The sequence below is a fragment of the Natator depressus genome, chromosome 11, assembly GCF_965152275.1.
Source record: "Natator depressus isolate rNatDep1 chromosome 11, rNatDep2.hap1, whole genome shotgun sequence".
Taxonomy (NCBI): domain Eukaryota; kingdom Metazoa; phylum Chordata; order Testudines; family Cheloniidae; genus Natator; species Natator depressus.
The window spans coordinates 25,932,466-25,945,320 of NC_134244.1; the positions used below are offsets into that span (position 1 = coordinate 25,932,466).

At 36.1% G+C, this 12,855-nt stretch overlaps 1 protein-coding gene across 5 annotated transcripts in view; it reads left to right on the top strand.

Moving 5' to 3' along the window:
* Positions 1-12,855, top strand: part of MBD5 (methyl-CpG binding domain protein 5) — a 247,306-nt gene that overhangs the window by 120,701 nt on the left and 113,750 nt on the right. For 4 of the 5 annotated variants that reach the window (XM_074967320.1, XM_074967318.1, XM_074967321.1 and 1 more), the window contains exons 3-4: positions 4,335-4,471; positions 11,824-12,016. The gene's annotated coding sequence lies outside the window, so the exon portion shown is untranslated. The remainder of the gene's footprint in view (positions 1-4,334; positions 4,472-11,823; positions 12,017-12,855) is intronic. The other variant, XM_074967319.1, reaches the window with a different exon arrangement.

The window sequence follows — 12,855 nt, forward strand, 5'->3', positions numbered from 1 at the left end:
GGGTTTATTATAACCACTTGAAAAACAAATGCTTCCAGCATAACACTGAATACAAGTCTGTGGTATAACAGCTATAAAATCTTTCATGTAAAATACAGAAGCCTGAATAATTTCTTCATGTCATCTTTTTTCAACGTTGTCTGTTCAAATGTAAGAGACCTGTTTTTTCATGTATTTGGCAACCTCACTAAAATGAATCAGTGAGTTCTAGTACGTCAGTTATTTTATTGAAATACAACACACACACAAACTTGCGGTGACAGATTGCTTTACGTACACCCAAAATCTTGAAACCATGGAAATAAGTTCAAAGGGAGAAGTTTCCTGCATTCTTTATGGACAGCTCAGAAATGTTACGGTATAGTAATTTCCCAAAAACATGGAAAGTGTGACTGGCAGATCTGCCAATCTGTGGGTTGAGGCAACAGCATATGAGGATGCTGTTAAGGTTTTGCATTGGAGTGTAGGCTTGATGAAGCAGGTTACATATTGGTTTTTGCACCTGTTGGAGATAGAAGTGAAAGCCTTATGGAATTATGTTGTTGACAACTTTGTAGATAGATGAAGGAGGCAAAGAATGCAGAAACTTTTCCCTTGACTTCTTATTTAATCTTTTCAAGGTTTTGAGGTGAGTGAGGTGTTTCCTGATGCAAACTTGTCACTAAAAGTTTTTGTTTGTGCTAATTCCCTAATTTTTCCATACTGGATTGGTGTACCTCAGTGGGTAGCTCCACAGGGTCAGGGAGAAGAGAGCAGGGACAAGCATCTGGCTTGGAGTCAAGAGGAATAAACTGCAACACTAAATACATTCCTGTCAGTGATGTTCCTCCTAAAACATGTGATATGTCTCAGGAAGATTTTTGTCTCTATTTTGACACTATTTAAAAGTTACTCAAAGTAAATATGCTAAAAGCAACCACCCGCATATATCAGTGATGACATAATCTGTCAGCTGGAGGGAACCTCCATGAAGGACTCTGTGTCATCGCTCACTTCCCAAAATATACCATAACTTCTCAGCTTCTAGAAATTGGACACAGCACGGAGCAGCTGTAGCCACAAGGTACATGGCTGCACTCCAGCAGCAGGTCTGCCTACTGTGCAACCCCTCATTCTGGGTCCCCTATCCCTGCCATTGGGAAGCATATCTCTCAACTTTCAAACCTTCCGATGTGTGAGACCTGCAAACCTTTGACAAATAATTGAAATGTGAAAAACCTGTATTTTGTTGTCATTCCATAATTTATAGATTATAATGGCTTTTTAAGTTTAAAAAATAACTGCTTTTAAAGGATGTTTTCTCACTGTGTGAATTAAATAAACTAGTTTTTCAAAAATAAATTATATTGCATGCATTCATAACATCCTGTGATATTGGTTGGCAGCAGGATTTGAATCCTGTCCCTGAGTTGAATCCTCAACTCAAACTTCTACCACTTCAGCAACAGGAGGAATTACAAGTCTCTTTCTGGACCAGTCACCAGAGAAGGAGCTGACACACACATCTCTGGTATATTATATGACTGTTTGCTCGACAGCACTAGACAATGTGGAAATCAGGAATCCTGTCTCTGAAGGGCTGTGTAATATATTAGTTAGAGCTAGGGTAATAAAAGGATGTATATTTTTGAACAATCTATCTGAAAGACATTGTTGCTAAGTGGGTAATATTTGGGGCTACCATACTGGAAACTTGGGTTCTATTCCTAATTGTGGCGTCATGTAACCTCTATGTTGACTTATTTGTAAAGAGGTATGTGGCGGTGGCTGATCAACATCTAGGATTGTAGCTATGGCCTCAGCTGATAAAGAGAATTGGCATGTAAACCTCCATTAGTACAAGTGAGATTTAAACTGTATGTGTGTATCTGTCTCTCTTCCTCTGCTGTGTAGCTGCAGTTGGAAACATTGGTCTGAAGTCCTGTGCAGACAACACTTGATCATATAAACTGCTATGGGGATGATATTGTCAGCAGAATTTAGTATTTTTGTTTCATATCAATGTATTCAGAAACAGTGATTGGAAAATTGAAGAAAAAACACAAAATAGAAGGAGCTCCTACTTCTTATTGGTACTGTCCTACTTAACATATGTAGAATAACGTGAAGTGAAAATTAGATGCCAGGAGCTTAAACATTTTCATAAAACGGGATTCAAAGAAATATAAGAACCTTTACTCTAAAGTGGTCTTTTTGGACATTGCCTTATTTCACGTCATATAACTTGACTTTAGTAAAGCTTTTTTTACTGTCTCACATGACCTTCTCATAAACAAACTAGGGAAATGCAACATAGATGTAGCTACTGTAGGATGGGTGCATAACTGGTTGGAAAACTATTCCCAAAGAGTAGTTATCAGTGGTTCAGAGTCATGCTGGAAGGGCATATTAAGTGGGGTCCCTCAGGGATCAGTTCTGGGTCAGATTCCATTCAATATCTTCATCAATTATTTAGATAATGACATAGAGAGTACCCTTATAAAGTTTGCGGACAGTACCAAGCTGGGAGGGGTTACTAATGCTTTGGAGGACAGAATTAAAATTCAAAATGATCTGGACAAACTGGAGAAATGGTCTGAAGTAAATAGGATGAAATTCAAAAAGGATAAATGCAAAGTACTCCACTTAGGAAGGAACTATCAGTTGCACACGCACAAAATGGGAAATGACTCCCTAGAAGGAGTACTGCAGAAAGGGATCTGGGGGTCATAGTGGATCACAAGCTAAATATGAGTGAACAGTGTAACACTGTTGCAAAAAACAAGCAACCATCATTCTGGGATGTGTTGTAAGCAAGACACAAGAAGTAATTCTTCTGCTCTACTCCACGCTGATTAGGCCTCAACTGGAGCATTGTGTCCAGTTCTGGGTGCCACATTTCAGGAAAGATGTGGACAAATTGGAGAAAGTCTAGAGAAGAGCAACAAAAATGATTAAAGGTCTAGAAAACATGACCTATGAGGGAAGATTGAAAAAATTGGTTTTTTTAGTCTGGAAATAGAAGACTGAGAGGGGACATACGTTTTCAAGTACATAAAAGGTTGTTACAAGGAGGAGGGACAAGAATTGTTCTTCTTAACCTCTGAGGGTAGGACAAGAAGCAGTGGGCTTAAATTGCAGCAAGGGAGGTTTAGGTTGGACATTAGGAAAAACTTCCTAACTGTCAGGGTGGTTAAGCACTGGAAGAAATGGACTAGGGAGGTTGTGGAATCTCCATCATTGGAGATTTTTAAGAGCAGGTTCGACTAACACCTGTCAGTGATGGTCTACTTAGTCCTGCCATGAGTGTAGAGGACTAAACTAGATGACCTCTCATCCCTTCCAGTCCTATGATTCTGTGTGTATCAACCTGTGTGTATCAGTCTGCACCAAACCAACATGAAAAAAATCAAATATTCTGACTTCTAATTTGTTTTTTACTACACTTCTGTAAAATAAAGATTCATTTACTGCTGTAAAAATGAAAATTTTGCTACAACTTTAACTATATCATTTACCACTCAACATAATGTAACTTTAATCTCATATTGATTTATTTTTTATTTCAACCTTTTAGGAATTTCAGAGATTATTGGTAGGTAAATATGCAGCAAGGAAGAAAACATAAATATCTCTTTATCAATAAGTTTGTAAATTATTTTTTAGCCATTATAATTTTCAAAAGTGTATAAGTGACTCTGGAGCCCGATTCTCATTTTCAGAAGCACCGAAGTCTCATTAAAATCACTTCTGCACTTCTGAAATTTTCACCCTATGTATATAATTAACTTATAATGTACACTGCAAAGGCAACAGCGATTCAAGAAAGATGACTCTGGTGGTTTGGACACATGTCAAGAATGGTCCTGGAAAGAATGCCATACATGGCGATACACACCAGAGTGCAAGGAACTAGAAATAGAGGAAAATCAAGAATGCATTGGATAGACATGATAAAGAATGACAGAACAAAAATGATTAAAGATCGACAAAGCTGTGAAGCTGGTACAAGACGGACAGGAGTGGGAAGAAGATATTTAGCCCCATTGTTGCTGATGAGCTGATGGATGGAAATCACAGTACAAAATTTTTAACTCTTCTGAGCTTTATTGGTAATTCCTCTAAACAACATGATAAAAAGCAGTTGTCCCTCTTCTTGCCCTACGAATAAATGACCTCCATTTTTTTTGAAGGTCTCATTCTACAAATTCCCATTATATAGCCATCGCCCTTATGCTGTGAAGCAGTTTGTCAGAGGCACATCACATGTATTATATGAAGTACAGCTATTTGATAATTGAAGTAGTTTGTGTCTCTGTAAAGATGACTTTAATACAATGGATGTTTTGTTATAGGAAGAAGAGGTGTCATCTCAGTAATACAGACAAGGAAATATAGAGGCCTCTTGGAGCATTATAACACTAATTCTCTGCAAGGGTTCAGTGAACTTCCCAAGGTTGGTGGATTTTTCCACCAGTGTACCTAATCTTAGGTAAGTAAATTATCTCTCTCACCTTCATCTTCTCCCCCCTCCCCTGACTCCCACCAACAGATACTTGATGCAGCTTTCAGAATTATTTTTTAAGTGTTCTATTGTGTTTTTCCTTTTCTCTTAAAGATAGCCTGAAAATAATCCAACAACATTAGATTTATGTGCTGAGTGCCCCAGGTAACCAGGATAAGAGGGACAATTCAGCTCATTAATTTAATAATTATATGTTTTATCTTTCTTTGGTCCACCATATATAGCACTGCTGTGGATGGCTCTTATCACTATGGCATTTCAGGATCTATTGTTTTATTGATGCCACTCCCACCCTGGAACTCCACTGGAAAGTATAGCCAGCCTATACATAAAATAAAGCCTGTTTGGTTACAGTCTTGTGTAAGAGTTTAATGTTTTTTAATATTCTTATTTAGTAGTTGATTTATTTTAATAACTATTTAATAAAATAAGGAATATTAAATGTTCCAAAAAGTAAATAAAGACAGGACTTAGGTTACCTTTGTAAATAGAGGCCATAGAATTTCACCATCTGTTTTTTGTGTCAAGCCCACAAATTCTGGTTGAGCTGGATCATATCTTTTAGAAAGATGTCCAAATTTCAGCACAGTGCATGCTGGATATTGAGTTTAAAACAGTTTTTAAAAGCTAAATTCTAAACTAATTTTCTGAATGGCACTCGTACCCTGGTTATTTTAATGCTACTTGTATATTACTTTTTGGCATTATTTGATTCATGTTTATGTTTTCTGAAGATTTTGCTGAATCTTTCATTAGTCCAACTATTAATCTAAATAGGGTTAGGAGATGCTTTTTTTTAAAACTGCTTGAACAGCTTTAGTAAGCTAAGCACACTGTACACAAAGCAAATAGGAAAGCAGATTTGCTGAAATGCCAAACATTTCTCCAGAAATTCCCTTCACAAACAGGTTACTCAGTCATACGCATTTTTACAAAATGCAGAACGATAATAGAAGTAAATATAAAAATCAACTTTCCTTCTAGTTTTCCATTGTGTATATATAGTAGAAACTAATAAAAGGTAAACATTTTGCCAACCATCATCATGTAATTATCATAGTTATTTTCTAAGTAGTGGAAAACTGTGGTAATTTGATACTACCATGTGTAATACAATGCCAACTAGTTAATAGTGACAAGTGTAACTGATAGCGATCACAGTCTTGTGGGGATGGAACTCCCCCACTGATGGAAGGAGAGTTTGCAAAACTACCTCTCTCCAGGCATCATTGGAGAGAGAAGCTCACAGTCACAAGTTGGAGTGGTGATGTTTACATAAAACAAGGTGACCCATTTCCATATCTTCCCTGGTGTTCATCTGGAGTTTATTGCAGCCCCTAGCCAGTAATAGCTTTCCTTAGTAGAGAAAGAACCAGATGCAGAATTGCAAGCAGTTGCTGACTGGATGGGAGGGAGCTTATTCACAAGAACTTATTTTCCTGATTAAATAAGCCCTATTTCTTACCTTCCAGTTCTGTGGCTGCTTTACTTGTTTTGTTTTTGTTGTTTTTTAAATCTCTGGAGAAATGGTCTGAAGTAAATAGGATGAAATTCAATAAGGACAAATGCAAAGTACTCCAATTAGGAAGGAACTATCAGTTGCACGCACACACAAAATGGGAAATGACTAGAAAGGAGTACTGCAGAAAGGGATCTGGGGGTCATAGTGGATCACTAGCTAAACATGAGTGAACAGTGTGACACTGTTGCAAAAAAAGCAAACATCATTCTGGGATGTATTAGCAGGAGTGTTGTAAGCAAGACACGAGAAATCATTCTTTCACTCTACTCCATGCTGATCAGGCCTCAGCTGGAGTATTGTGTCCAGTTCTGGGTGCCACATTTCAGGAAAGATGTGGACAAGTTGGAGAAAGTCCAGCGAAGAGCAACAAAAATGATAAAAGGTCTAGAAAACATGACCTATGAGGAAAAATTGAAAAAGTTGAGTTTGTTTAGTCTGGAGAAGAGAAGACTGAGAGGGGGCATAACAGTTTTCAAGTACATAAAAGTTTGTTACAAGGAGGAGTGAGAAAAACTGTTCTCCTTAACCTTTGGAGATAGGACAAGAAGCAAGGAGCTTAAATTGCAGCAAGGGAGGTTTAGGTTGGACATTAGGAAAAACTTCCTAACTGTCAGGGCAGTTAAGCACTGGAATAAATTGCATAGGGAGACTGTGGAATCTCCATCATTGTAGATTTATAAGAGCAGGTTCGACAACACCTGTGAGGGATGGTTTGCTTAGTCCTGCCATGAGTGCAGGGAACTAGACTAGATGACCTCTCAAGGTCCCATCCAGTCCTACGATTCTATGCTTTAATATGCTTCCTTTCCAGTAACACAGCAACGCATTCTCCAACTTGGAAAGTTAAAATTCATTACTTTCTCTAAGGCAGGCTTTCATCAATACATTTATATGAAAATGCTGGAATGGTAGGTAGGTCTGGGTGAATACTGATTTTTCCATTCACTGGCAGTTCAGGGGGTGCGGGGGGGGGGCGGAGTTCTGGTTGAATTAAACCTGGAAATTCCAAAATTGAATTTTAAAAAGTTCACAAAAATTTCATCTTGGGTCAACAGAAATATTTTGTTTGACCCAAAACTAAATGTTTTGTTTAGTTTTTGGACACTTTTTAATGTAAAAGCAAAAGGGTTAGATTCAGAAAACACAGAATCATAGAATCTTTCAATCTTCCCTCATAGGTCATGTTTACTAGACCTTTAATCATTTTGTTGCTCTTCTCTGCTGGACTTTTCAGTTTGGCCACATCTTTCTTGAAATGTGGCACCCAGAACTGGACACAATACTCCTGTTGAGCCCTAATCAGTGTGGAGTAGAGTGAAAGAATTACTTCTCATGTCTTGCTTACAACATTCCTGCTTATACATCCTAGAATGATGTTTGCTTTTTTTCGCAAGTGTTACACTGTTCACTCATATTTAGCTAGTGATCCGCTGTGACCCACGGATCCCTTCCCACAGTATTCTTTCCTAAGCAGTCCTTTCCATTTTGTGCAACTGATTGTTCCTTCCTAAGTGGAGTACTTTGCATTTGTGGAGTACTTTGCATTGTGCATTATTGAATTTCATCCCATTTACTTCAGACCATTTCTCCAGTTTGTCCAGATCATTTTGAATTTTAATCCTATCCTCCAAAGCACTTGCAACCCCTCCCACCTTGGTATTGTCCACAGACTTTATAAGTGTACTCTATATGCCATTATGTAAATCACTGAGGAAGATATTGAACAGAATTGGACCCAGAACGGATCCCTGTGGGACTCTACGAGCTATACCCTTCCAGTTTGACTGTGAACCACTGGTAACTACTTTCTGGGAATAGTTTTCTACCCATTTGTGCACTGACCTTATAGTAGCTCTATCTAGTTGTATTTCCCTAGTTGGTTTATGAGAAGGTCATGCGAGACGGTATGAAAAGCCTTACTAAAGTCAAGATATACCACATCTACTGCTTCCCCCCATCCAAAAGGCTTGTTACCCTGTCAAAGAAAGCTGTTAGGTTGGTTTGACAGGAAATCCATGCTGACTGTTGCTTATCACCTTATTATCATCTAGGTGTTTGTAAATTGAATGCTTAATTATATGCTTCCATGCTTATAAATGCTTATATATGCTTTTCAGAGATAATTGCTAATCGCTCAGATATCTCCTCAGTCAGCTTCCTGAGTATTCTAGGGTGTATTTCATCAGGCTCTGGTGACTTAAAGACAGCTAGCTTGTCTAAGTAATTTTTAACTTGTTTTTTCCCGATTATAGCCTCTGATCCTACCTCATTTTCACAGGCATTCATTAAGTTAGACGTCCAATACAAAATAATGCAGTTATTAAATCTTGATAGAAATTGATTCTTTCTTCTTGTTACCAAGGAAAATAACAGCTCCTGATCACCAGTGGAATCTTTCATCATAAGTTAGGTGCTGCTCAGTGTGCCACATTTTATGGGGATGTCATTCTAGGAGAGTTGCATTGCATGAACAAACCATCCAACCAAAAGACTGGTCTAGAACCCAATCCCTGAGAACACCGATCAGACGAAAGATAAATCTTTGACCAAGAGAGGTAGAGAAGAAGAAGGAGACAGAAAAAAGGCGAGGTCTTTTGGGTAATGGAGAAGCAAAATAGTTGGGAGTGTCCGTTTGATAACTCTGAGCAACAACAATGCCCTTAGCCAGTGCACATAGGACGCTCTCTTTATCAACTATAGCTGGGCAATGTGTTTTATAAAATCACACATCATAGCTGTTCAGTGACATTTATAATGCTGATGAGCACAACATGTACATACACGTATAATGAAGATGAGTCTGAAGTAATGATTAACATTACAGTTTTTATTGAAAAAATAACCTTCTGTCTTGTACATTTCCATGTATTCAAAAAGTCACTTTTTGTAGCTTAAGGTTATCTGGTTTAGAAATTATTAGTGGAGAAATCATGTATACATTCAAGCTGAGATTAGAAAATAAGGTGCTCTAGAATTCTTGGTGACTTTGAGACTTTTTATACTTAAGATTATTGTCAATTGTCCATGTGATGTAGGTACTGAAATCCTAGGTGGAAATATGCTGTATCCATTGAAATATGCTATTCCCAGTAAATTTGTTCTGTAATATGTACATTAATTAGACTTATATGGTTAAGGGAGGATTGTACATTTTTTGTAAATTACTTTTACTTCAACTGTACATTAGGAATACATTTAAATATGAAATTAAGAAATAATTTTTACTCTAGTGTATTGTATTCATGGTATAAAGATGCATGGCTTAAATATTTTGCATAATACATTTTTAAACACTATGTTACGTCATGTTTTTTTAGAGCTTTATTTATTTTGCTTGGGTAAACAAATGCTGTGTTAAACCTCTGGTGCACAGGGTGTTTATGCATGATGCAATGCTTTATTTAGATGCACCAATTTCTTTAAGAAATTTCAGTTATTTCAGAGAGGGTCTTACAAAAAATGCCATTATAAGGTTAAAGTTTAATTCTTTGAATGAAAAAGATTGTATGTAGCATATACACAAAGGAATGAATTTGCCTTGTTGCAGATTTCAGATATTTTCTCTAATTAAAAAATTCTTATGCAGTAAAGTGTCGTGTCTGTGTTTTAAGATTTGAAAATTCTGGATTGAAAATTCTACAGTATTCATTTTCTTGAATACCTACAAACTAGCAGTTAAAGTTCACAGCTGAGAGCCCAATCCTGTAAAACTGTATTCACACAAGCTTCTATTGGAACCATTGGCCTGAGTTAGGGATTGAAAATACTTAATGGGGAGACAGCTACCTATGTATGAAATCTAGAGAGGCCATATGAGAAAAGATGCTACCACATTTGATTGGTATCATCTGCCATCTGACTAGAGGCCATAGGCTTAAAGGCTATGAAGAATGAACTGTTTTTAACCTTGTAGGTGATCTTTTCCGTAGATCAGGTTTCAGGCATATCAGAGGGCCACTGTCTTGTCCACTCCTGCTTTGTACATACATAGAAGCAACCAGTGTAAACGGATTTTAGTCTATCACCTTTCATGAAGAGATATCTATACACACACAAAAGACAGTGTCCCATATTTTAAGAAAACCTAAATGCTAAAGCCCTACAATAATATATATTTAAAACATACTGTTTAGATGAGCACATTTAAGCTTATATTTAAATCCTCTGCCTGTGAAAGACTATAACAGCTCCATAAGAGATTCAGTGGACCTAGGAAATAATGTGATTATTTTTTAATGTATTGATACCTATTCTCCGATTAAGCCCTGGCTCAATTTTACTCTTACATTGAGGAAGTACTATTTTCAACTAATAAAATCTCATGATTAATTTTTGTTGACTTCATTAGTGCTGGTAATTGATAAAGATGAAATATTCTTCAAGAAAATGGAAGGGTTTTGTTTACATGCTTAATTAAGACATTCAGTAATAATATTTAATATAATGGATTAAGTTTGTAATTTAATATATTCAAGATTTGGTACCACACTGTACCTTGTAAGAATCTTCATATTACAGTGAAGATCCAGTAAACCTGGTAGATTGTTTTGTTTTATGGGAGTGGGATTGGATATGTGAGAGGATGTTATTTGTTGATTGTAAAACCCAACTGTACCAGCTCCCTACTAAGATCCTAATTATATATTCTGTAAACTAGAACTGATTCAACAGACATTGTGTAAGATCCCGAAAATATGTATTAGGTTTGTTGCACTTCTTTTGATAAAGCACTTTTAATCTTATAATTATAATTTATAATTTATAATTCTATATAATATATATTTATTATATTATATATATATTATATATATATAAATAATATAATTTTATCATAATAAAAACAACACTTATAATTCTGTTGGTTTTCAGTAGAGTATTTCTAATGGGTCTTCAAAATACTGGTGTTAAACTAGCAGACTTTCCAAGTATTGCCTTTTAGGAGATTACATTAGCTCTCCTTTCAATCTGCCTTCAATCTGATTGGATCCAATGCCTTTCTCCTTTAAAAGAAACCAGCTAATTGAATTAAAAGGCTATGCAATGACTCCTAGTTGCTCTCAGTGGTAGAGAAACTGAAACTGCTACATTAAAAGTCTGCTCTGGAGAAACTTATGTACTGCAGCACACTATGTTGCAGCTCAGTGACAATGTAGTGCTGTCTTCTTTTAAAAGATAGCAGCATTGAGTGCCATCCATGCACTGTTTCTCCAATGGAATGTGCTACCAATTCATGAACCTGCACAAAATCCCAGTGAACGGCTCACAACCTGTATTGGCAGATCGCTTTGCAGAATCGAGGCCATTCAGTTTGCAATACACAGAGAGAGAGAGAGAAATACTACTGCATGTTGCATATTTTTTACATCTTTTATCTTGTGATATTAACTACAGTATTGTCTTTAAATTATGACGATTATTTGCTGTGATACTTAAAACCTAGAGTGTTTAGCTCATATCAGCGATGGGTAATATAACTGAATTTGTTTGAGAAAGTGTTTCTTTAAATGTATACTTTTTTATACAGTACTATCATTGCACAAACCTTAATTATCCATTTTTAACAGATCCATTGTTTCTGATTCTTGGATGTACACTGTAATAGCCTCCATGATTGAGCAAAAGATATCTTTATTTCTTTCTCCACCCCTTCCTCCTTTTTTTCTTTTAATAAATAAAATTATGGTACAGAGTATAAAGTAGTCTGAGAATGTTTTACAGAACAGCCAAGAAAAGTGAAAAAGTGAAATCAAAAGATTTGAGTTGTGGTTTAATGTAAACAATATTACTGACTCAACAGATGTAACTCGGGGTGCAAAGAGTTCCATAGATGAGGGGTATAATAAGAAAAGGACCTAGCCCCAGTGACCCGACTCCATAGCCAAACTACAGACAGGAGAGTCTCTGAAGCAAAGTTGAATGCGCACCCAGAAATTTCAGAAACCAAAAGGTCCCTAAGGTAACTAGAAGCAAGGCCATGAAGAGCATTATAAGTAAGTATTTTTTTTAAAAAATCAATACATTTTTTATACTGAGACTTATTTTATTTTATTTTGATATTAGCATGCTGTGATGGGAAAGATTATTGCTAAATATATTGCATGCAATAAAATTCTACAGAAGTTTGAGTTAATATTAGAAAAGTAATCAAGAGAGCAGCATAGAGCAGAGAATTTCAGTATTTAACCAAGATGAATTGAAAGTATAAACAATTTTGCAATTCATACTCTTTGTTTAAGACCAGCAGGGCATGCTTTACATGTTTTTGCTGCTAATTAAGTGAGGGGAAAAATACATTCTTTACCTGGTTTTAATTGATTTCATTCAGACAGTATATGAAGTTGAATATTTTCATGTGATAAACTTAACGTGTTTTGTGACAGTGTGATTCATATAGGCATTAGTCATAAATGGTTATAATATACTTTGACATAATTAAACAGTGGAATGCTATTTATTTACATCAGAAAAGATTCAGCATTATCTCTGACCTAGATGATATTTTTGATGCCAGAGTAGCTGACTCGCACTAAGTAATTAAGCCAAAACTCTACTGTAATTTTTTTTAAAAAGCTCTTTTTGTACATTTTTATAATCGAAATATAAGGTTATACCATATTGACAGTTAGCAGATGGAAAAAACAATACATTAGGAAGCTCAAAGAACACACTGGGAAGCTATGCTGTAAATACCAGGCTAATTCCAGAGCTTCAAGATTTTTCCAAAGCTTTTAGAGCATTTCTTAATCTCTTTGGGAGGGAGTTATTAGTAGTCCTTTTATCTGATTTTTTTTTTTTTTTTTAAGATTGTCTTAATCTTCCATAGGGCTAT